This window comes from Rhinolophus sinicus, linkage group LG09 (genome assembly GCF_036562045.2).
Source record: "Rhinolophus sinicus isolate RSC01 linkage group LG09, ASM3656204v1, whole genome shotgun sequence".
Classification (NCBI taxonomy): domain Eukaryota; kingdom Metazoa; phylum Chordata; class Mammalia; order Chiroptera; family Rhinolophidae; genus Rhinolophus; species Rhinolophus sinicus.
The window spans coordinates 60,473,761-60,499,705 of NC_133758.1; the positions used below are offsets into that span (position 1 = coordinate 60,473,761).

At 37.7% G+C, this 25,945-nt stretch overlaps 1 protein-coding gene and 1 pseudogene across 1 annotated transcript in view; both read right to left on the reverse strand.

The window, feature by feature from the left end:
* HECW1 (HECT, C2 and WW domain containing E3 ubiquitin protein ligase 1) overlaps nt 1-25,945 on the reverse strand; it is a 507,225-nt gene that overhangs the window by 282,139 nt on the left and 199,141 nt on the right. The gene's annotated exons all lie outside the window — the stretch shown is intronic.
* On the reverse strand, nt 22,599-24,644 carry LOC141573111 (axin interactor, dorsalization-associated protein-like; annotated as a pseudogene).

Here is a 25,945-nt window from a genome sequence, read left to right on the forward strand (position 1 = left end):
CATGCCTATGAAACCTTTTGGTGGTATTAAAAGCAGGAAGGCACTCTTTGTGACAGGGAGTCCACTGTAGTTTCTAATGCTGGCATTTTGGAATAAACCTGCTTATGTATTTTTTTCCTTTTTTCCCCTTCTTCCACCTCCCCTCAGCTCCCCACTCTGGTTCTAGCCGTTGTTTCTCTGACTAGCTGTGTAGGACACAGCTCCCTGACCAATGCTGGTATTATGAGCCTTGCGCTCCCCCCAGCTGAGACAATGGGTTGCCAGTCGACGGTAGGCCACTCACAGCAGCTCACAGCAGCCCATGCTGACCTCTGGCTGCTCATGGCAGCCCAGCTCCAGGGAGAGCCTTTGTTCACTATCTTAGCTGTAGAGGGCGCAGCTCACTGGCCCATGTGGGGATTGAACCTGCGACCTTGGTGTTAGGAGCACAGCGCTCCAACCACCTGAGCCACAAGCTGGCCCTAAACCTGCTTTACTTTCCACCAACCTCCCCTCTCAAGTTTTTGCTGTCATGCAGGGAGCAGATAGACCTTTTGCATGGTAACATTTGGAATAGCCTGGAGAGCTTTAAGGATCACAGATGTCAGCATCCTACCCCAGGAGTCTGACTTAAATTGTCTGGGGTGTGGCTTGGGCAACCGGATTTTTCAAAGCTCCTCAGGTAAGACCCTGATTTGATTTACCTAAACATCTAATCCCAGGAAGCTTTCAAGACAACCTACTTCTTTTTCTCCTCTCTGTCATGAGTGGCTTTTCATATTGAAGGCTCAAAGAATTACACGATGTCTGTAAGTGTTTTCCAAGTGGTTCCCAGTTATCAGTCAGACCTGCATTTTTTAGAAAAGATCCAGACCATTTTATAACAAATAGTTATATCAGTTTTATATAACTAAATTTAATAAATTCAAATAAAAATCAGAGCCTTAAAGTAAGAAGAAAAGTCCATATGAAAGCACACAGATGTGAATAAAGCACAGAAAGAACACAATCAGAGTCTTTTGAAATTTCCAATAATAAGCCTGCTGATGTCCTGGCTCTGCCAACTGCACAATCTACAATTTGGGGTGAGCCTTTTACCCTCGTACTCCTCAATCTCCTCATTTGTAACATCAAAATGTAAATACTATGACTTCACAGGTCGGAAGGAAATGGAGGAGGGCCTGGGAACCCAGGAGCTGGAGAACAGAAGAGGCCCTGATAGCAGCTGCGCCTGAGATGGTGAAGCCATGGTGCCAGTTATGAAGCTGAAGTTCTCTGCCAGGCAAAGGGCCACAGCTTGTGAAAAGGCTCTCAGCATCCTCCAATCGGGAGTATGTTTTGACAGCTGGCAAGACAGGGAGTGCAAACTGCTGTGAAAACAAGCAGCCAAATATTCTCTCTTCTGACCCTGCATGAGAGAAGAGGGCTAGACATCCCATTTCTCCATTCTCTTTGACTGGGGTCCCCGAATCTTAAATGCCAATTTTGGAGGACAAATAGAGCCCCAAAGGAAGTGAGGTAAAGAGAATTGGAATCAAACATGCTTAAATACTGCCGGCACTTGGAATATATTTTCAGTCTTCCCCTAATATATTTTCAGTCTGTCTCATCTCTCTTCTGCCTGTTCCTCAAACCCATTTACTCCTGGTGACTAAGTGTTCTTTTCCAGATTAGGAAAATAGTTGGCTGGGTTCTTTTCTTCAAGATTTTTCAGTGTCCATGGGTATTTGTGTGTTCATTGTTTTTGGTTTTTTTTTCTGACAAGTAAGCTATAAAAGGAATGAGTGAATCCAGATCTCAGGGGGGAGTGAAATGATGACTCACATACCACAGAGGGGCACTGGTCTTCTCATTTTACTGGAATTATAATTATTTGCACTTTTCCCAAAAGTCTTTTTTTCTAAAGATTTTTATTTAAAAATATAGCTAATATACAGCACAGTTTCAGGTGTACCCATAGTTATTCAACATTTATATACCTAAAGAAGTGATCTCCATGATAAGTCCAGCAACCATCTGACACTGTACCACACTATCACAATATTATTGACTGTATTGCCCATGCTGTAGATTACATCCCCATGACTTATTTGTTTTATATCTGGAAATTTGAACCTCTTCACCTCCCCACCCCCTTTACATTTTTCAATTGCAGTCAACATTCAATATTATTTTATATTAATTTCAGGTGTACAGCATAGTGGTTAGACATTTGTATAATTTAAGAAGTGATCTCCCTGACTAGTCTAGTACCCACTTGGCACTCCACACACCTATTACCATGTTATTGACTGTATTCCCTATGCTTTACTTTATATCCCCATGATTATTTTGTAACTACCAATTTGTACTGCTTAATTCCTTCACCTTTTTCACCTTGCCCCCCAACCTATTTCCCATCTATCACCTCTATAAATCTAGTACTGTTACCCATCTGATACCATACATACTTATTACAATATTATTGACTTTATTCCTTGTGCTATATCCATGACTACTTTGTAACAACCAATCTGTACCTCTTAATCCCCTCCCCTTTTGGAATCCTCTTACCAGCACCAGTAGCCCAGGGTGGGGAGCCTACAGCATGGGGAATATAGTCAATAATATTGATTGAGCCTCCGATGGCTCTCAAAGCCAGTTCAATGGACTAGAGGCCCTAGGTGATCTGGTTTTCTCTTCCCTCTTCTTGGTCACTCTGCTCCCATCACATTGACCTCCTTGTTATTCCTCCACACTTTAGGCACACCTGTCTGGGGATTTCATGCTTGGCCTCCCCTCTGCTCCCAATCCTCTTTCCACTGATGTCCAAACAGCCTGTTTTATCTCCTCCTCAGATACCACCCCTGGGAGATCGTCTCTGACCACCCTATTTAATATAGCAACTATCCCTACTCCTTAATTCCTTTTGCTGCCTCGGTTTTCTCCATAGCCTTTATCCCTTTCTAATCTCTCTAATGTAGTCTATAATTTATTTAATTGTCTTATTTATGCCCTCTCTCATTAGAATTCAAGGTCTCTAAGGGCGGAAATTTTTGTCTATTGTTTGCTGCTGTATCAAGAGTGGTGCCTGGCACGGAGGCATGGACAAAACATGAATGAATAAATTCAATGATTTTTAGTGATTAAGAATGAGGACACAGATATTCTATATTTATTTTTTAATTCCTTTGAGATGGGTTTACATTACGTTTCCTAATCATTTATCTCAGATGTATTATAACATTTATGTATTTATTTATTTTTATTAAAATATAGCTAACATACAATATTTTATTAGTTTCAGATGTACACCACAATTATTCAACATTTATATACTTAAAGAAGTGATCACCATGATAAGTCCGGCAGCCATCTGACACTGAACCACAATATTATTGACTATATTCCATATACTGTACATTACAGCCCCATGATTTATTTGTTTGATACCTGGAAATTTGAACCTCTTATTTCCCTTCACCTCCCCCCACCCTTGCTCCTCTGTGGGAAACCTCTTTAGCTGAGATATCCCTACCAATTTTCATTTGCCACATGGAGGTTTGGGGCCAGCCCGCTTCACATCTCTACTCCTACTACCAGTCTTGCCGTGGCTTCTTCTTTATATCCTTAGTTATAACTTCTGTTCAGCTCTATATCAGATGATTCTCCAGGTTTATTGTTGTAATTTTGATGTGTTCATGAGATGAGGGATGAGGTAAGCACAGCATTCATTTATCTACTCCACCATCCTGGATCTCAATCCCCACAAGTCTTTTAAATGAGCTATAGAACTACGTATTTAAATTTGTAAAAATTGTCTCCTTGTATTCTGCTCACCAGGAACTACAATTCGTAATGAAAGAGAAAGTGCAGTTCAGCAAGAATAAGAGGAAGTGCCCTCTCCTTTGAGTATTTGACTCCTTGGGGTACAATTCCCCATTCTGACTCAGCATCTGGCAAAGATACATCACAGGAGCCAGAGTTCTCACACTCACTACTACCTTTCTGTGCCATATCCACACCCACCCCACTCTGATCTTCTGCACCCCAGATGGGCTGTGCCCACCCCAGTGGAGGGAGCACTGGTGACCCCTGACGAAGACAAAGCACCTAGTGAGCAACTACTGTGACAGCCACCCAGCTGCTGGGTTTACATGGCCAAACACAACAGGCATGGCCCTGTCCTCAGGCAACTTAGAGCTTAAGAGAATCAAGGAAATATAAGCACAAAAATAAATATGCACTTACGAATCATAGTAAGCCATAAACTAAAAAGTTCAGTTGCTATAAAAGAATCAAGACTGGAGATATTTTGGAGATGGGGGCAGAGAAGACCTCTCTGGAGAGGTGACACATCATCTGAGACTAAGAACAAATGAACCTGGTGGCCTGGTAGGCTGCTTTTGTAGGCAGAAGCACAGTGTCGGTGAAGACACAGAGATGGGACCTCCTCACAGTTCAAGGAACTAAACGAAGACTAGTGAAGCTGCACATAGTGAACAAGAAAAGAGCCATGAGGCAGAAACAGTGGGGGCAGCTGATAGGGGACCACTGGGAAGGTTTGCAGTTTGTTCTAAATGTAGTGGGAGAGTCTGTATGGTGTCAGATGTGATCCGATGGAAGCTCAGGGGTCCTGTTTATTTTAAAAAATCACATTTTATTTAAAATGCTTTTTTCCACTTAATTGAAACTGGAAGATAATCTATCCCATTCCTTAAGAAAGGACACAAAGAAGCAGTTTTCTTCCAGCACTCATAAAAATATTTACTCTGGAAATTTTCTTCTTATATATTAATTAGTAACTAAGAGAGGGAGACAGAGAGACGGGGGGTGGGGGGGGGAGAGAGAGAGAGAGATAGAGAGAGAAAGGCAAAAGCCTAAGACTGTCCTTTGTCTGCAATTTGTTCAAAATCAGTTCACAAAAATACAAATGAAACTTGGTTCATTATTATAGTCCCCTTGGCTGGAAAGAAAGTGCCCTTACATATAACTCAAATTGAATACCCCCACCTTGAGCCCACTCTAAACATTGCATCTGATGCAATGTGATTCTATTTATAGAATAATGGAATCTAAATAACAAAATGAACAAACAAACTCATAGATACAGAGAACATTTTGATGGTTGCCAGATGAGAGGGGTTTGGGAGAGGTGGGTAAAAAGGGGGAAGGGATTAAAAAGCACAAACTGGTAGTTACAAAATAGTCATGGGGATGTAAAGTAAAGCATAGGAAATACAGTCAATAATATGATAATAACTATGTAGAGTACCAGGTGGGTACTAGACTATTCAGGAGGATCACTTCTTAAATTATATAAATGTCTAACCACTATGCTATACACCTGAAATTAATATAAAATAATATTGAATGTCAACTGTAATTGAAAGATTAAAAGGGTGGGGGGAGGTGAAGGGAAATAAGAGGTTCAAATTTCCAGGTATCAAACAAATAAATCATGGGGCTGTAATGTACAGTATATGGAATATAGTCAATAATATTGTGGTTCAGTGTCAGATGGCTGCCGGACTTATCATGGTGATCACTTCTTTAAGTATATAAATGAGCTAATTTTGCACATACTATAAACCGTTAATTGGCTTTGGTTTCAGGTCTATTTTCAAACTTAGAATATACCAGCAATCAGCCATGTTCCAAGAAGTGGTTCTGATGTATTCAACATATTCCCAGCATTCTCAGCATATTCCCAGAAGACGATATTTAGCTGAAGTCATTTAGCTGTGAAAAAATGAATAGTATCATCCAGGAAAAAACACTAGCATTTTATCAGGATTAATAATAATTTATAATCACATAAAGATGATGGAATTCCCCTCATGAGGAGAAGAAAGTGCTACTTATAACAACTTTTAGAAAACAATCATGATATAAATTTCTGTCTACATTTTATAGCACCTAATAATAGAATTTTTTAAATTAAATTTAACATTGACTTCAGTTTTACAAACCACTGTGTAAGACACATTGATTTTAAAAATCAATGGTAAAATGGGAGCACCCTCACTGGAGGTCTCTAGTTACTTGCTGGTACAGAAGAGGAAATCTCATGGGAGCTACAAACTCCAGGAATTTATGAGTCTTGACATGGAAATCAATGTTGCTGGCCTTTAGATAACTCTAAACAACAGACCAGGTTGTATGTCAGTCTCTTAGATTGATCCAAAACAAACTATCTGTTGCATGGTTTTAATGTAATGTGATTTCCCACAGTGTCTGTTATCATTTACACAGACACAAAATAAATAAAAGGTCGCTTCTTGCCACAGGGATTCCATCAACTAGACCTAGAGTGGGTCCTCTGACAATGGACTTTTTGCACAGTCAATTCTTGAAATTTTATTACATTCCTCATGCCTCTTCCTCCTTGTAGCACCAGTATTGAGTACCCTTCTCTATAACAGATCTTAACTTATGCAACAATTCTAATGATAAAAATCCAGTAAGGAAATTCAATAAGAGCTGACACCATAAGATACCATAAATCACTCTAGGAAATGACCACATGGACCAATTAGTAAGATATTGGTAAAAACTCTGTGAAGCATTTGAATGAATGCCACTTATCAAATAGAAGAACAATGATTACTCCTACTGGCTTGACCCACCCTTCTCTGTTTCCAGAACTCGACAGATTCAGAAGAGGTGTGTATACCACCTCCTTAATCCTCACTGCCTCCTTTTAGAAAAATCAGCCTGGAGAACTACCTGAAGTCTGGTAGATGAGAAGTCCTATAACTAATTATATAGAGAATAAGCCACATCGAGATTGGTAAGAGGGGGAGAGACACGGAATGGAAAAGCACCAAACCTCTGAGTGGTGGTTGGGAATTGGGAGGGATATCTCCGCCACGGAGGACCCCTAGAGGAGCAAGGAAGGCCATCCCACACCAGGCTCTCCAGCCTGGTGTACTAGTGCCTGGATGAGCCCCCACAACATCTGGCTGTGAAAAACAGTGGGGATTCTGACTACCTGGGTGAGACAGAAGGCTGCAGGAAACCCAGACATCCTCTTAGAGGGTCCATGCACAAATTCACTTGCTCACAGGCACTCAACCTGGCTCCGGTAGAGGGGCAGTGGCTCAAGAGGCATCAGAGACAGATAAGGAGATACTGAGTAGTATGGCTTCATGGCAGGGACAGTCACCATTTTCTCCGTGTAGAATCCTCCTCCTATGTAGGCAGACCTCGTTTTTCCTGTGTTGAGCCCACTACTAAATGACCAAATCTGAATCTGCATTGGCCTACTGTGTTCCAACCACTCCAACTTGGTGACTCCCTGGGACCACGCTTCACTCAGCTCACAAAATATCAGAGGCACATTCTTGGCCAGCAGCCAGCCTGGCTGCAGTGCATTCTTTCTTGGACAATTCACAGGGGATTGTGGGCCCCAGGTGAATGGCACCTGGTCTTGGTGTGCTCTGAGATTCTTGCTGAGTAGCTCCAGGCTCAGTACTGGCACCAAACCAGAATCTATATTTAGCTTATGAAAACCATTCATCCCAACATGATGGCTTCTTGAGACCATGCCTCATCCAACTCAAATACAGCATGAGGCTTTATCAGCAGCCAAGCCTTATAGGAGTTGGCAGGTGGCAGCAGGCCATGGGATGCCCTGGGCTTTCTGTAGAGCTACCCCAGGCATGGTACTGGGACCCCCATCCTCAGTTCACAGCATAATCTCTCCCACATTCCTCCAGGTCAAGCACAGGCAGAGATCAATGATGGATTGCTTTGCAATGCTTACTATGAAGTCCCTGGCTGGTCACAGGCAGTGGCTGACTTGGGCCTGCACCAAATTCCCACCCAAGAGGCCCCAGAACCAACATACCTGGAGGTTCGCTTCAGACAACAGCAGAATATCACCCAATTAGCCCTACAAATACCAGACCCAAAGGGCCACCTCAACAGGAACCAGAGCCCACTAGGGTGAATTCCACTCCATGGGATAAACCCCATGCACGGCACCTCATAAGCTGTGGACATAGCCAACCCCACAGCCAGTCAGCCTGAGGGTCAGTCTTACCCACTAATGTGCCAATAGCAGTTAAGGCTCAACTATAACAGGTGGGCACACAAGCCACTCCTGGAGCACTTGGCAGAGGTGATAAGCAAGACTGTGCCACTGGGCCTCACAGGACACCTACTACCTTAGAACACATGGCCAAGAATGGGAGACATAGTAGATCTAGCTAATACATAGAAACAAACACAGAAAGGCAGAAAAATGAGGAAGCAACAAAATATGTCCCAAATTAAAAAACAGAACAATACTCCAGAAAAAGAACTAAATGAAATGGAGGCAAGCAAACTACTAGAGATAGAGTTCAAAACAATGGTTATAAGGATGCTTAATGAACTCAGAGATAGAAGAGATGAACTCAGTGAGAACTTCAACAAAAAGATAGCAAGCATAAAAAAGGGCATAAACCATAAAAAAAGAACCAGTCAGAAAAGAAGAATGCAGAATGCAGTAACTGAAATGAAGAATACAATAGAAGGAATCACCAGCAGACTAGATTAAGCAGAGGTTTGAATCAGCAATTAAAAGGCAAGGTAGCAGAAAATACCCAGTTGGAATTATTATTATTTATATTTTTTATTTTTTTTAGTGATGGTAGTTGAAGAGACCTCTGGGACAACATCAAACATAACAACATTTGCACCATATGGGTACCAGAAGGAGAAGAGAGAGATCAAGGGATTCAGAACCTATTTGAATAAATAATGACTGAAAACTTTCCTAACCTGGCAAAGAAAATAAACATACAATTCTGGAAACACAGAGAGTTCCAAAGAAGATGAATCCAAAGAGTCCCACATCAAGACACATTATAATTAAAATGCCAAAAGTTAAAGATAAAGAGAGAACCCTAAAAGCAGCAAGAAAAAGGCAACTAGTTACTTACAAGGGAACTCCCATATGAATGCCAGCTGATTTCTCAGCAGAAAATTTGCAGGCAAAAAGGGTTGGCACAAAATATTCAAAGTGATGTAAAGCAAGGACATACAATAAAGACTACTCTACCTGGTAAGGCTATCATCTAAAATTGAAGGAGATAAAGAGCTTCCCAGACAAGAAAAAAGAACATAAAAATGAATAATAAAATGGCAATCATTATGAATCTCTCATTAATAACTTTAAATGTGAATGGAATAAATGCTCCAATCAAAAGACATTCGAGTAGGGTAGCTGAATGAATGAGAAAACAAGACACACTTGTCTAAAAGTGATGCAGTTCAGATAGAAAGACACACACAAATTGACAGTAAGGGATACAAAAAGATATTTTATGTGAATGGAAATGAAAAAAACAATAGCTGAGGTAGCAATACCTACATGAAACAAATAGACTTTAAGGCAAAAGCTTTAATAAGAGACAAAGAGGGACATTGCATAATGATAAAGGGATCAATCCAACAAAAGGATATAATCCTTGTAACCCTTGTAAAAAATTTATACACCCGGGCCGGCCCGGTGGCTCAGGTGGTTAGAGCTCCATGCTCCTAACTCCAAAGGCTGCCGGTTCGATTCCCATATGAGCCAGTGGGCTCTCAACCACAAGGTTGCCGGTTCAATTCCTCGACTCCCACAAGGGAGGGTGGGCTCCGCCCCCTGCAACTAAGATTGAACATGGCACCTTGAGCTGACCTGCCTCCCAGATGGCTCAGTTGGTTGGAGCGCGTCCTCTCAACCACAAGGTTGCCGGTTCGACACCCGCAAGGGATGGTGGGCTGTGCCCCCTGCAACTAGAAAACAGCAACTGGACCTGAAGCTGAGCTGCGCCCTCCACAACTAAGACTGAAAGGACAACAACTTGAAGCTGAACAGCACCCTCCACAAGTAAGATTGAAAGGACAACAACTTGACTTGGAAAAAAGTCCTGGAAGTACATACTGTTCCCCAATAAAGTCCTGTGCCCCTTCCCCAATAAAAAAAAGAAATCTTAAAAAAAAAAAATGTATGCACCCAATTTAGGAGCACCTAAATATATAAAGCAAACATTGACCAGCTTAAAGGGAGAGATTGACTGTAATACAATCATAATAGGGGATTTTAACACCCCTTTGACACCAATGGACAGATCTTCCAGACAGAAAATCAACAAGAAAATAGAGGCCTTAAATGACACATTAGACCAGCTGGACTTAATTGATGTATTTAGAGCATTTCACCCCAAAGCAGTTGGATATACACTCTTTTCAGCATCTTTTGAGCACATGGAACATTTTCCAAGATAGACCATATGTTAGGCTGAAAAACAAGTCTCAATCAATTTTAAAAGATTAAAATCATATCAAGTGTCTTCTCTGACCATAATGGTATGAAACTAGACATCAATTACAAGGAAAAAACCCTGAAAAGCACAGGAACATATTGCGGCTAAATATATGCTATTAAATAATGAAGGGATCAACAATGAGCTCAAGGAAGAAATTAAAAGATACCGTGAACCAAATGAAAATGAGAGGGGAAAAAAAGACACAGTATCTACAGGAACAGTGAAAACAGTCCTAAAAGAGAGGTTCATAGCAATGCATGCCTACCTCAAGAAACAAGAAAAATCTCAAATAAATAATCTGACCTTACAGTTGAACTAGAAAAAGAACAGCAAGTAAAGCCCAAAGTGAGAAGGAAGGAAATAATAAAGATCAGAGCAGAAAAAAAAAAGTCTACAAAAAACAACCAAAAATGGTCAATAAAACCAAGAGCTGGTTCTTTGAAGAGATAAATAATCAAAATAGATAAATCTTTAACCAGACTCATGAAGAAATAGAGAAGACCCAAATAAATAAAATCAGAAGGGAAAGAGAAGTGACAAAGGACACCACAGAAATACAAAGGAATATAATAAAATATTATGAACAAGTATATGCCAACACATTGGAAAATCTGAAAAAAAAAAAGGGATAAATTCCTAGAAACATACGACGGGTGATCAAACAATACGATGAATGTATAAATTTTTAAAAATGACAGTAAAAGACACATTGTCATTAGTCATCCTCAAAATACTCCCCTTCACTTTGAACATACTTATCCCATCATTCTTGCCACTTTCTGAAGCAGTTCTGGAAGTCCTTTTTTGTGAGTGTCTTTAGTTGGGCTGTTCTGGCTTCCTTTATGTCCTGAATCGATTCAAAATGTTTACCTTTCATGGTCATTTTGACTTTGGACAAGAGCCAGAAGTTGCACGGTACCAGATACAGTGAATAAGGTGGATGAGGACACACTGTAATGTTTTTATTTGACAGAAATTACCATACCAGAAACAATGTGTCACAAGGAGTGTTATCATGATGGAGGATGAAACTGTTTGCCCATTTCATGTTAATGCATTGTTCGTGATCCATGATTTATAACACGCTTTAAAACACACCTTCTCTCAACCATAGCTCACACCCAACTGACTAACCGAACAAGTTGAAACTTGTTACACACTTACTAAGGTTCAATGCACTGCTTCCCGTATTTCAGATCCCTGCCTTTCCATTCAGTGGCACTCGGCAGCAGCATTCACCATATTTTTTTTTATCACACTTCATACAATCTCCAAAACAGAGTCAAGAAACAGAATCACTGAACCAATCAATTACTACTAATGAAATTTAATCAGTAATCAAAAAATTCTCAACAAACAACAGTCCCAGAATGGAAGGCTTTTCAGGTAAATTTTACCAGAAATTAAAAAAAGAATTAACACCTATACTCATTCTATTCCAAACATTTCAAGAGGAAAGAGCTCCTAAGCCCATTTTACAAGGCCACCATTGCCTTGATTCCAAAACCAAATGAAATCATTACAAAAAAAATAATAATAATAAATTATAGGCTGATATCCTGATGAACATAGATACAAAAATGCTCAACAAAATATTAGCAAACTGAATTCAGCAATACATTAAAAAGATCATACACCATTATCAAATAGGATTTATTTTTTGTATGCAAGTTTGGTTCAATATCTGCAAATCAATTAATGTGATACACCACATAAAGAAAATGAAAAATAAAAATTGTATGATCATATCAATAGATGCAGAAAAAGTGTTTGACAAAACCAACACACATTTATGATAAAAACTCAACAAAGTGGAAATAGAGGGAATATACCTCAACATAATAAAGGCCATATATAAGAAACCCACAGCTAACATTATACTCAACAGGGAAAAGCTAAAAGTGTTCTTCTTAGTATCAGAAACAAGACAAGGATGTTCACTTTCACCACTTTTATTCAACATAGTATTGGAAATCCTAGCCACAGCAATCAGACAAGAAAAAGAAATGCAGGCATCCAAATTGAAAAGGAAGAAGTAAAACTGTCATTATTTGCGGATGACATGATAGTATATGTATAGAGAACCTTAAAAATTCCACCAAAAAACTATTACAACTGGTAAGTGAATTCAGTAAAGTAGCAGGATACAAAATTAATGTTCAGAAATTTATTGTATTTTTATACACCAATAATGAACTGTCATAAAGAGAAATTAAGAAAAAATAATCCCATTTACAATTATATCAAAACAAAAATCTAGGAATAAATTTAAGGAAGAAGATAAAAGACCTGTACTCAAAAACCTATAAGACACTGAAGAAAGAAATTGAAGAAGATATAAATAAATGGAAGCATATACCATGCTCATGGGTATATGAGCAGTGCTCATGGATAGAAAGAATTAACAGCATTAAAATGTCCATATTTTCTCCAGCAATCTACAGATTCAGTGCAATTCCTATCATAATACAAATGGCATTTTTCACAGAACTAGAGCAAATAATCTTAAAATTTATATGGAACCACAAAAGACCCTAAATAGCCACAGCAATTTTGAAAAGGAAAAACAAAATTGGAAGTATCACTCTACCTGATATCAAACTATACTACAAGCCTATAGTAACCAAAACAGCAAAAATAGAGACACATAGATCAATGGAAAAAAATAGAGAGCCCAGAAATAAACCCACACTTATATGGTCACTTAATCTATGACAAAGGAGGCAAAAACATACAGTGGGGTAAAGACAGTAAATGGTATTGGGAAAACTGGACAGATACATGAAAAAAAAATGAAACCGAACCACCTTCTTATACAATATACAAGAATAAAGACTTAAATGTAAGACCCAAAACCATAAATCTCCTAGAAGAAAACATAGGCAGTAAACTCTCTGACATTGCTTAGTAATGTGTGTATATATATATATATATGTATATGTATATGTATATATATATGTATATATATATAGTATGTGTGTATGTATGTATGTATGTATATGTATATGTATATATGTATATGTATATGTATGTATGTATTTTTCAACCTATCTCCTTGAGCAAGGGAAACAAAAGAAAAAAATAAACAAATGGGACTACATGAAACTGAAAACATTGTGCACAGGAAAGGCAACCAGCAACAAATTGAAAAGACAACATACTGAGTTGAAGAAAATATTTGCCAATGATATATCTGATAAGGGGTTAATATCCAAAATGCATAAGAACTCATACAACTCCACACAAAAATATCAAACAATCCAATTAAAAAATGGCAGAGGACCTGAACAGACATTTCTCCAGAGAGGGCATACACATGGCAAAGGGTATATGAAAAGATGCTCGGCGTCACTAATCATCAGAGAAATGCAAACTAAAATCACAATGAGATATCATCTTACACCTGTCAGAATGGCCATCATCAATAATCAACAAACAAGTGTTGGTGAGGATGCAGAGAAAACGGAAACTTTGTGCACAATGGTGCGATTGCAAATTGGTGAAGCCACTGTGGAAAATGGCTTAGAAGTTCCTCAAAAAATTAAAAATAGAACTACCTAATGACTCAAAAATTCCACTTCTGGGTATTTATCCAAAGAAATCCAAAACATTAATTTGGAAAGGTATACCCCTATGTTCCTTGCAGCACTATTTTCAATAGCCAAGATATGGAAGCAATCGACATGCCTATCAACGGATGAATAGATAATGAAGATTTGATACGTGTACACAATGGAATATTACTCAACCGTAAAAAAGAACGAAATATTATCATTTGGGACAACATGGATTTACCTAGAAGGTATTATGGTAAGTGAAATAAGTCAGAGAAAGACATATATCATATGTTCTCACTTATATGTGTAATCTAAAGAACCACAGGAAAAAAAATGAACAAACAAAATCAAAACAGACTCATAGATACAGAGAAGAAACTGATGGTTGCCAAAGGGTAGGGGGTTTGGGGAATTGGGTGAAAAATGTGAGGGGATTACAGTACAAATTGTTAGTTACAAAATTGTCACGGGGACGTAAAGTACAGCATAGGGAATATAGTCAATGATATGGTAATAACTATGTATAGTACCAGGTGGGTACTAGACTAATTAGGGGGATCACTGCATAAATTATATAAATGTCTAACCACTATGCTGTACACATGAAACTAATGTAAAATAATACTGAATGTCAACTGTAACTGAAAAAAAAAAGATAAATGATTAGTTTCATTGCAGGTAGGTGTGTGTGTGTGTATACAGAAGGGAGAGAGATAGGGAGGAAGGAAAGGAGGAGAGGTGGGGGGGGAGAGAGAGAGAGAGAGAGAGAGAGAGAGAGAGAGAGAGAGAGATCGTGTGAGTAAGCAGTGGACAGGAATTACCTGGATGAATTAATGACCAGGTTGCAAGGCAGCTCAATAATTTGGGCAGATGCTTTCTGCATCTACATTACTTCCTCCTCTTGCTTTTTCAAAACTTAATACCATTTCTTCCATAGTCACAGTTTTTATGATAAAAACAATGCTAGGTAATTATAAATGGCTTTAAAATAAGCAAAAGTATACAGAGAAAAACAAAAACAACCTCAAGACCCATAACCCCAAGACAAGCATTACTGATGAATCAAGGATTTCCTTTCAAACTATTTCAAAGCAGGTAAATGTATTTTTCAGCTGAAAACAATATTGTGCTGCATCTAGCATTAATAATGTGCTTTACTTATATAACATTATGTCATGAGCAATTTTTCTTTTATTAAATAGTTTTAGGAGATAATGATAATGTTTTATAAAGATTATCATTCTTTCATATTATGCTGTTACTTTAAGTAATCTTTTTGGTGGATTCTGTAAGATATTTCTAATTTTTCACTGTTGTAAATATAACGCTACAAGTAAACAACTTACAGCTTTTTCTTTATACCAACATGTGAGCATTTTGTAATGCTACTCTCTAAGGACTCCGATAGCTCAGTCATACTATTGACTGAGTTACAGTACATACTGCGATACTACTGCTAATGCATATGGACTCAAAATATTTACATTGCCCTTTGCATTTTTTTGAGTGCTTGTCCCAGCATATCTTCAACAGGATTGAGTAGTATTGTTTTTAAAACTTTTAGTTTGATAGAAAAAAATAGTAGAGTATTTTTCATTAATTCATATTTAGCTTTTTAGTATGGCTTAATATTTCTCACTGGTTTAATAATCTTTTATATGTGTGACTCACACCTATCACAGTGATACATTGTGCTCAGTAAATATATAATAAATGAATAATTGTTGGAGAGATGACTTGTGTCTTTTCTATTTTTAATAGGATTTTACTGCTTTTGTTATGATAAAAGTGTATTTTGCTATTTCTTTTACATAATGAGGATATCCACACTTTTCTATAAATATGACAAGACTTTCTTATATTTACTTGTCTTTTCATTTTGTTTATGGTATTTTTTTAAACTTACAGAGAATTTAACATTTTTATATTGGTAAATATCCTGATTTCTTTTCCATTGTTATTCCGTTATTTATGCTTAAAAGATCTCTCTCTCTCTCCAACTCCAGATAATATTCATCCATATTTTCTTTTGATTTTTATGATGTCACATTTTATATTTAACTAAAATCTATTGGGTACTGATGTAATGGCTAAAGGGAGCATATATATATTTTTTCAAAGTCGCTATTTAATTTTATGAGTAATACTTATTGTGTAATATACTTTTTACTCAGAGGTTTTATTCCATCACTATTATAAACAAAATTTATATTCAGGTCAATTTCTGGTCTATTTATTAATATATAGTTCCACTGATTATATTACTGTACTAATACCACACCATCTCAATTACTTTATAACATATTCACATTAAACTAAACATACTTCTTTCCCCAAAGTTTCTTGATTATGTTGCCCCATTTAATCTTCTAGAAAATTTCTGGAATTGTCTAATGAAACATGTTAAATATAGACTAAATATAATATACTATAAACTATACCAGGGTTGCCCAAAAAATGTATACACATGACGTGTATTCATCTTTTGTTATTGGTATATATTGAGTATTACAATTTTAATACAGTTTTTCCCTTTCTTAAAATGTGTATACATGTTTTGGGCACCCTCTGTATATAGTTATATTTATATAAATCTATGTCCTTGGGATTTTAGATTTGTATCCAGCCTGTATATTAATTTGTGAAGAACTGAAGTTATATAAAGTTCAGTATTTCCATCCCTGCCACATGACATACCTTTCAATATATTCCAATCTTTTATGTCCCTCAGTGAAATTTTATATTTTTCTTCAGAGAGTTTTCATGTACTTTTTAAAATTATTTCTAGGTATTTTATAATAGGGTTTTCTTCCCCTCATATTTTCCAACTTAATATCACTGGTTTAGATGAAATTTATTGATATTTATTATATTTATTTAGTGTTGCTATATTACTTAACTCTAATTATAATAATATTTCAATTGAATCACTTTAGCTTATTAGTTTGATAATTGGACATTTGCAAATGTTATATTGATTTCTTCTAATATTTATGTTTGATTTTGTAGATTTTTTAGCCAGCCTCCTAGATGACTCCCAATGATCTTCAACTCCTGATGTTACAAAGTGCCCTTCCGCCCTGAGTCAGAGCTGGTCTTTGTGATGGATAGAATATTGTAGCAGTGACAGTGTGTGACTTCTCAGGCTAAGTTGTAAAGGCATTGAAGCTTCCAGTTTGGTCTCCTAGCTCACTTGCTCTGGGAAAAAGCAGCTGCCATACTGTGATGATGTACGAGCAGTGTGTTTACTGTATTTCTCAATCTTGCTTTAGACTTTGAGCAGGATAATTTTTTATTGTGGAGGCTGTCCTACGCATTGTAGGGTTCCTGGCTTCTACACATCAGATGCCAATTGTGAAAATAAAAAAATGCCTCCAGACATTGTGAATTGTCCCTTTGGGGCAACCTGTTCCCACTCCCCAGTTTATAGCCACTACTTTGTTTTCTTGGCTACATTAGACCAATTATGTATTATCAGACAGCTTAGACTTTTGATAGCAGGTATAAGTACTCCAGAAATGCTCCACTGTTCTGTATACTGGTTATTCCTTTTACTTGGTGTATTCACAAATGGGTGATCTTGCCCTTTCTATTCATTTATTTTCTTTAGCTCTCCAAGTATTCTCTCTGTATTTCTTCACAACTATATTGAAATTGACTTCCTAATCCAAATTTGTTCCAACTTTTAATTTCGTGTAACCTTAAAATAAAGTGTTGTACTATGTTAGGGAAGTGCCAAGGGAAAACAGTAGATGGGTGCCCAGAATGAATTCTCATAGAAAACCCCTGGAGGAAATGGAATTCCCATTGAGACCTGAACAAGCTTATCAGGTGAAGTGTGTGAGACTGTAGGCAATGCCAAACTGTTACAGGAAAAAAGAGAATATGGGAGGGTTCTGTGGCCAGTGGACACATGGCACATTCCAGTTGTACTACATTTAGTACAACTAAAATATAGAATGTTCCTAGCATACTTGTTGTAGGAGTATGAATAAATGGAGCATGAATGACAAGAAAATTGGAAAAGTAAATAGAAACCCCATAAAAGAGTGTGATAGAGGGATTCAAGGGATATTTAAAAAGTAGGTTGTCAGAATTATATTAAAGATAAGATTTCAATGGTGACGGAAATGATGGCACTAAGAGTTCAGGCTTGAACAAATGGGAAAATGGTGGAGTCATTTACTTAAACAAAATAAACCGAGGAAGATGTCACATTTTGAGTTTGGAGTGCCTGGGGATAACAAGTGGAAAGGCCTAGAGGATAGTTAGATATATGACTCTGGCTCTCAGATCTCCCACTAGAGAAACAGATTTGGGATTCATCACCATGTATTAGGGTTTCAAAACCTCAGAACTATTGATATTTTGGGCTAGATAATTCTTTGTTGTGGGTGCCATCCTGTGCAATGCAGGATGTTCAGCAGCATCCCTGGCTTCTATTGACTAGATGCCAATAAAAACCTCCTGAGTTGTAACAACCTCAATGTGTCTCTGGATATTACAAATATCCCCTGGGGGTCAAAATCACTCCCTGATGAGAACCACTAGGTTCATAGCTAATAAATAAAGGAGCAAATCTTTGATTCAAATCCTGGTGGCCTGGCTCTAAACTACAACCCTTAACCACCAAACCTATGAGCAAGAGTCCCCTCATTACACACTGTAATAGCACATTGCGCATCTCCTGTGAACATTTGTCTCAGTCAGTTAGGTAATTAGTTTTGTCATTAGTTGCATATGTCTGTTTTCTCTAATAGAAAGTAAGACTCCTGAGGGAAGGGACCCAGTATACAGCATGTTTAGCAAGGTGCCTTGCACATTGGAGAGACTCAACAAATATTTTTAAAATATTTAAAGAGATAGTGACACCTATATTTATGAAAGATGTTGGTCTCTAGTTTTCTTACTTTAAGATGTACTTGCGGATTTGGACACTGGTAATGAAAACTACAAAAAATGAAATTTTGTTTATCTTTATTCTTCTCTGATAATAATCATGTGAATTATGTATTTCTTAAGGTTTATAAATATCCATTTGTAAAGTGGTATGGTTCTGGAACTTTTAATAGGTATTCTCTGGCAGGTTTTACAATTTATTTTATAACTTTTGCATTTTGAAATTTTCTATTTCATAACTGGTACTTTCCCTTTTCTAAGATATTAATTTGATCCCTTTTATTCTCATCTACCACACCCCTACCCCCTTACCCTCTGGTAACCACTAAACTATTGTCTGTGTCTATGAGTTTTTGTTTCTCATTTGTTTGCCTTGTTCTTTTTTGTTTTCAGTTTTATATACCACATATCAGTGAAATCATATGGTTCTCGACTTTTTCTCTCTGATTTATTTTGCTAAACATAATAATCTCAAGATCCATCCATGTTATTGCAAATCCTTTGTTTGGTTTATGTGGTTTTACCACATTGATTGATTTGTAGATATGCACTATCTTTGCATCCCTGGAATAAATCTCACTTGATCATGGTGTAAGATCCTTTTAATGTATTGTTGAATTCAGTTTCTTAATATTTGTTTTTAATTAAAGTTTATTGAGGTGACAATTGTTAGTAAAGTTATATAGATTTCAGGTGTACAATTCTGTAATACATCATCTATATATCACATTGTGTGTTCACCACCAGAGTGAGTTCTCCTTCCATCACCATATATTTGATCCTCTTTACCCACATCAACCACCACCTTCCCCAGTTACCCTCTGGTAACCACTAAACTATTGTCTATGTCTATGAGTTTTTGTTTCTTCATTTGTTTCTCTTGTTCTTTTGTTGTTTTCAGTTTTACATACCACATATCAGTGAAATCATATGGTTCTCTGCTTTTTCAGTCTGACTTATTTCTTTTAGCATTATAATCTCAAGATCCTTCCATGGTACATGAAATGGTACTATTTCATTTTTTCTTATGGCAAAATAGTATTTCATTGTATATATATACCACATCTTCTTTATCTAATCATCTATTGAAGGACACTTTGGTTGTTTCCATATTTTGGCCACTGTAAACAAAGTTGCAATATATATCATTACGGATAAATGCTTTTAGATATTTTGGGGGTAGATACCCAGGAGAGGAATTGCTGGATCATACGATAATTCTATTTTTAATTTTTTGAGGAACCTCCACACTGCCTTCCATAATGGCTGCACCCATCTGCATTCCCAACAGTGTATGAGGGTTCCTTTTTCTCCACAGCCTCTCCAACACTTGTTACTATTTGTATTGTTGATTATAGCCATTCTAATTTGCGTGAGGTGATATCTCATTGTGGTTTTTATTTGCATTTCTCTGATGATTAGTGATGTTGAGCATTTTTTTCATATGTCTATTTGCCATTTGTATGTCCTCTTTGGAGAAAAGTCTCTTCAGGTCCTCTGCCCATTTTTTAACAGGATTGTTTGTTTCTTTGTTGTTGAGTTCTATGAGTTCCTTATTTATTTTAGATATTAGCCCCTTATTGGAGGCATTGTTTGTAAAAATCTCCCATTCTGTTGGCTGCCTTTTTATTTTGTCAACAGTTTCTTTTGCTGTGCAGAAGCTTTTGAGTTTCATTTATTTTAGCTTTTATTTCTCTTGCCTTTAGAGTCAAATTCATAAAATGCTCCTTGAACCGAAGGTCCATAAGTTTAGTACCTATGTTTTCTTCTATGCAGTTTATTATTTCAGGTCTTATGTTTGGTTTTTGATCCATTTTGAGTTAATTTTGGTACATGGTGACAGATAGCAGTCTAATTTCAGTCTTTTACGTGTGGCTTTCTCATTCTCCCAGCACCACTTATTGAAGAGGAGGCTGTCTTTTCTCCATTGTATGTTTTTGGCTTCTTTGTCAAAAATTATCTGAATCAAATATATGGTGATGGAAGGAGAACTGACTGTGGGTGGTGATAAATGGATGATTTATTACAGAATTGTTTACCTGAAACCTATGTAACTTTACTAACAATTGTCACCCCAATAAACTTTAATTAAAAAAATAAAATTAATTTGAGTCTTTTTTTTTTCGGTTTTGCTTAATTTTAATAGTAGATTTTTGAGGGATAATTTTTCAATCTTGTCAGCAATATCAAACAAAAGGTACTGAGTACTCCACAGGGTAAAATGTACTTCCAGGCACCTTTGAAAACTTACATGACGTGGAGAAAAGTGGTTCTTGCCCCTTGAGGAGCTTACAGTCTGGGGGGCTGATAACTCACAGTCTAAGAATCAAGTGAACAACAAAGGAATTTTAAGACTAATTCCTCATCCCCTCCAGGTATTGTGGATTGAATCATTTTGGAATTAATCTAATCAAGATGAGATACAAGGCTAAATTTCTTTGAGAATTCTTTCAGGTTTATATAGTTTTTAATATCCATCTTAGTAAACAGAATTGACCTAATAAACAACTGAAAGGAAGATTAGATCTTTTGAAGAACAAGAGTTTGAACAACTTAATTGTGGTTACTTATTTGAAAAAGCAAACATATTGAATGGTATGGCTAAGGCTATTACACTAGTTTAAAAACAGGCCAGGTACTGGCTCTTCCTTCCGTTCATGCTGGCACCAGTAATTTAAAATACTGAATATTAAATATGTGGCCTCTACATGAACCCACAGAAAGCCCACCCCAGGTCTTAATGTTCTGTGTATCAAATAGCCACCTCGTGTGTACTGTGGAAGTTTTATTTATGCCCAATTAAGACAAAAGTAATGTTAATAGTCAAATTATAATTAGCTAATGATCTGCATATTTCCATATGGATGAATGTTGATATATCTAAATAGGAAATAAATGTCAATCCTATCTACCTATGTAAAACAAAATAGAATAATTCCAGATTTTGCATATTCATCACTATAAGAAGAGGTATGCACGTTTTCAGGTTTCACAATCAATTAACAGAAAAACAGCAGTTATTTCTGCAGTATCTCGTTATTAGCATCTGACTCAAATTATTTTTAGGTTACATGATTTAGAAGACATTATAAACCCATCTAAAAACTTGTAATTATTCTGGGATGGTTCCCCGTAACCCTAGAATCACTATAAAAATGAATACCAATGTGACGTAGAAGAACAGCAAATCAACATGACTAAAAATATGCTCACTTTCAGAAAAACAATCTGATCATCTGGAAAAATCACAGCTACAACCTGGCAACACTCCCACATGGATACTGATCTGGCCAAGGGACACTCTAAGCAGGGAAATTATGAGATCAGGGTGAATTTAGGCCATCTCTGTGGAGCAGCTTATGAATTTCCAGACTGACCTTCTTAAACAATGAAATTGGTCCAACCCCCTCCAAGCAGTTTCATACTATCCTACCCACATCAGCCCAAAGTTTGACATTAACTTAAAACAACCAAAAGAGCATCGTGGAGCGGAAGTGAATAGACGTGTAAACTCTTGCACATTCCTATTACTGTATTAAGTTTGAAGATGAGCACATCCTACCCACAACAGTGTTGTTTCAAGAAGCAGGGCTGGAGTATAGTGGTGAATTAGAAAAGAGACTATTAATTGTATAATCAATAGAAAAGTAAAAACATGTTTCAAAACATATAATAAGTCTGTATCCAAAGGAAACTTACATATCAATGATGTGCTGGACTTTGAATTCTGTGCTACAGTTTTGCAATGGACTCACTCTGGCCTACCAGCATGGGCACAGCTGGCTTCCTGCCTCTTGAAGGGTGAGTATGTTACACAGAGCTATGATGGTTTCTCATGAGTGGTAACATTCACAGAAGGTTCAGGTTATTCACATCAGGGTCATTTCTTGTGCAAAGTTTGATGTAGATGAAGATAAAATGGTTTCTTGGTCAATAATTGCAATTTCATTCTTTTAAGTCAGTGGGTTTTTTGTTTTTGTTTTTGTATAGTTCTATTACAAATGGTCCAGGTTTAATTTCATCCATCTCTATGAAAGCAAAACACTTAGCACTGGTAAATCTTTTTTCAGGTTTGTAGTGTTTGAATTCAAAGAAGATACCTGCACTTTTGGTTAATTTTTCAACATGTTTCTAGAGCTCAATGTCCACCTTAAAATGAACATATGTATCTTTTTTTCTTGAAGTCACAGGAGTATCTCGCACAGGAGTTAACTCTATGCCATTCAGATAATTTACACTAACTGTGATATAGGATCAATGCACTGCCCAGCATCTTTCAGACCAATTTTCTCACTTCTGATATTAAGTGACATCATTCTTGGTTCTGATGGTAACCTTGGTAATAAAGTACTGAGAACTCTACCATGAAGGAATCAGGAGACCTTGCCCCAGCACCACCATCTTCTTCATCTTGTCTCCTTCAAATTTCAACTTCTGTTTTTTACTAGGTGCTAAAATTCTTTTTAAGGGGACAGGCTAAACTTCAAATGGGAATTCTTTATTATATGTAAGAATATTCTTTAGGATTTGTTTTAGCTTCTTCAGGTTCTCCAGTTTAAATTCTTGGGACTGTGTAAACTGTAAAGCTGCACTTCATGATTCCAAGCATTTTCCAATTTTGCCAATGGTTTTCTTTTATTCATAATATAGTACAAGGTGATTTGGAGGTCCTTCTCTGAGCCCAAGGAATAGGCAGACAGGCACAACCTCTTTTGTCACCACAGCCACAAATGCCTCCTTTGGTCTTCTGTGAATTCAGAATTATGTGTTGATTTTAGGCCTCTTTTTGTAGATGTCTTGTTAATATCTGATACTTGTCTATCATTTCCACCAGCTGGCCCCAAAAGTCCAAGTTGGTGGTGCCTCTCTGAAAACTAGCACCTCAGCACTGCAGCAGATCCTGGGTCACTTCTGACTGGTCGATCCTCACTCTGTCTTCTTCCACCCCTACAACACCAAAACCAGGCTCTAGGATGCCATCCTCCCCTGGAAGGGCCCTGATATTAACAGGGCCAGGAGAAACTACTAAGACTACCACCACAAGCCGTCGAGGAGTCACCTAAGCCCATTTGCCACCACAGCCAAACTTTTTCCAATTTGATTCTTTAAAATATAGTATCAAAATTTTGAGTGTAGGACTCTGGTCAAGATGGCAGACTAGAAGGATCCTGGCTCAACTCTTCTGAGAGACACACTACAACTACAACTGTCTCTGAGAGCAACCTGAGGACTAGTGGAACAGATTCTCTACAACTAAGGGTATAAAGAAAAAGCCACATCAAAATGAGTAGAAGGGGCAGAGCCATGCTCTGGTCAGGACCCACACCCTTGGTGCCCCACAAGTGGAAGGGATATTATGGTTATGGAGGTCCCACCTAAATGTGAAAGTTCCAAGACACATGCCGTGCTCCTTAGCTCAAAGGTTAGCCCTAGGTAAAGGAGCCCCATAACGGCAGGTTTTGAGGACCAGTGAGGCTTACATTCAGAAAAGCTTAGGGGCTGAGGAAAACTGAGTTTCCACTCTTAAAGAGCCCACACACAAACTTGCTCCAAGCCCAATGCAGAGATAGTAGTTTGAAAAGTTCTTGGGTCTTATGTAAAGAAGATATACTGACTAATTTTGTGGTGTGTGCTAGAGGGAAAAAAATCTTTTGAACCTTCCTCTGAAGATGGAGGCACTGGCAGGTGCCATTTTTCCTTGGTTTGCTTCATTTTACTCTACCTAGCCTGCCCCGTGCTGACCAGCACCAGTTCTGATGCTCTCCATCAACCTGCTGTTTGCCCCATTCTGCAGTTCCCCTGACAACCTACTCATCCCAACATGCCTATCCTGCCAGTGTACACCAAACCCCCTCCAAAGTGATTCCTTACTGCCCAGCACCTGGCAGCCACCCACATCAGAGACCTGGACTGCACACCACCACATCACCGGCAGTTGCAGCTGAACCCTGAAGCCAGATGAGCTGGGGATCTGCCCTGCACCACAGCACTCCGGGAGCTGTTTTGGCCAGGACTTGCAGCCAGCTAAGCCAGGGGCCAGCCCTGCCTACCAGCACACCCACAACAATTGTGGCATGACCACAACAGAAAGGTGCAAGCAGTCCACACAGGGACACCCCTGTAGCTACTGGCTCTGGTGACAAGGAGGAATTGTGCCACGGGGCCCCATAGTACAGACACCTTCTACATAAGGCCACTTTTTCAATACTGCAAGATGTAGCTGATATACCTAATACATAGAAACAAATATAGAGACTTAGACCAAATGAGGAGGAAAAGGAATACGTACAAAATGAAAGAATACAACAAAACTTTAAGGAAAAAATAAACAAAATGGAGATAAGCAATCTACCAGATAAAGGGTTCAAAGTAATGATTTTAAAGATGCTCACCAAACTTAGGAGAGGTATGGATGAACACAAAGAGAACTTCAATAAACACATAGAAAATACTAAAAAGAACCAATTAGAACAGAAGACTACAATATCTGAAAGTAAAAAAAAAAATGTACTAGAGGGTAGCAACAGCATATTAGATGATCTAGGAGAATGGATCAGCAATATGGAACTTAGGGAAGTAGAAATCACCCAATCAGAACAGCAGAAAAGAAAAAGATTCAAAAATAAGTGAGGCGAATATAAAGGACCTCTGGGAAAATATTCACATTAGAAGGGTCACAGAAGGAGGAGAGAGAGAGAGAGAGAGAGAGAGAGAAAGGGAGAGAGAGATAATTATTTAAAGACATAATGGCTGAAAAGTTCCCCAACCTGGTGAAGGAAACAGACATTCAAGTCCAGAAATCAGAGAAAGTCCCAAACAAGATGAACCCAAAGAGACCCACACTGAGACACATCATAATTAAAATGTCAAAAGTTGTAGACAAGAGAGAATCTTAAAAGCAGCAAGAGAAATACAGCTAGTTATGTACAATTGAACACCTATTAAATGATCAGCTCATTTTCAGTGGAACTTTGCAGGCTGAAAGGGATTGGCAAGATATTTTCAATGTGTTGGAAAAGAAAACAACCTACAACCAATAATACTCTACCCAGCAAGGTTATCATTCAGAATTGAAAGAGAGATAGTTTCCCTGACAAGCAAGAGCTAATAGACTTCACCACCATTGACATTACAATAAATTTTAAAGGGACTTCTTTAAGTGGGAAAGAAAAGTCCAAAGCTAGAAATAAAAAAATGTATAAAAGAAAAAAAAATGCATCAGTAAAG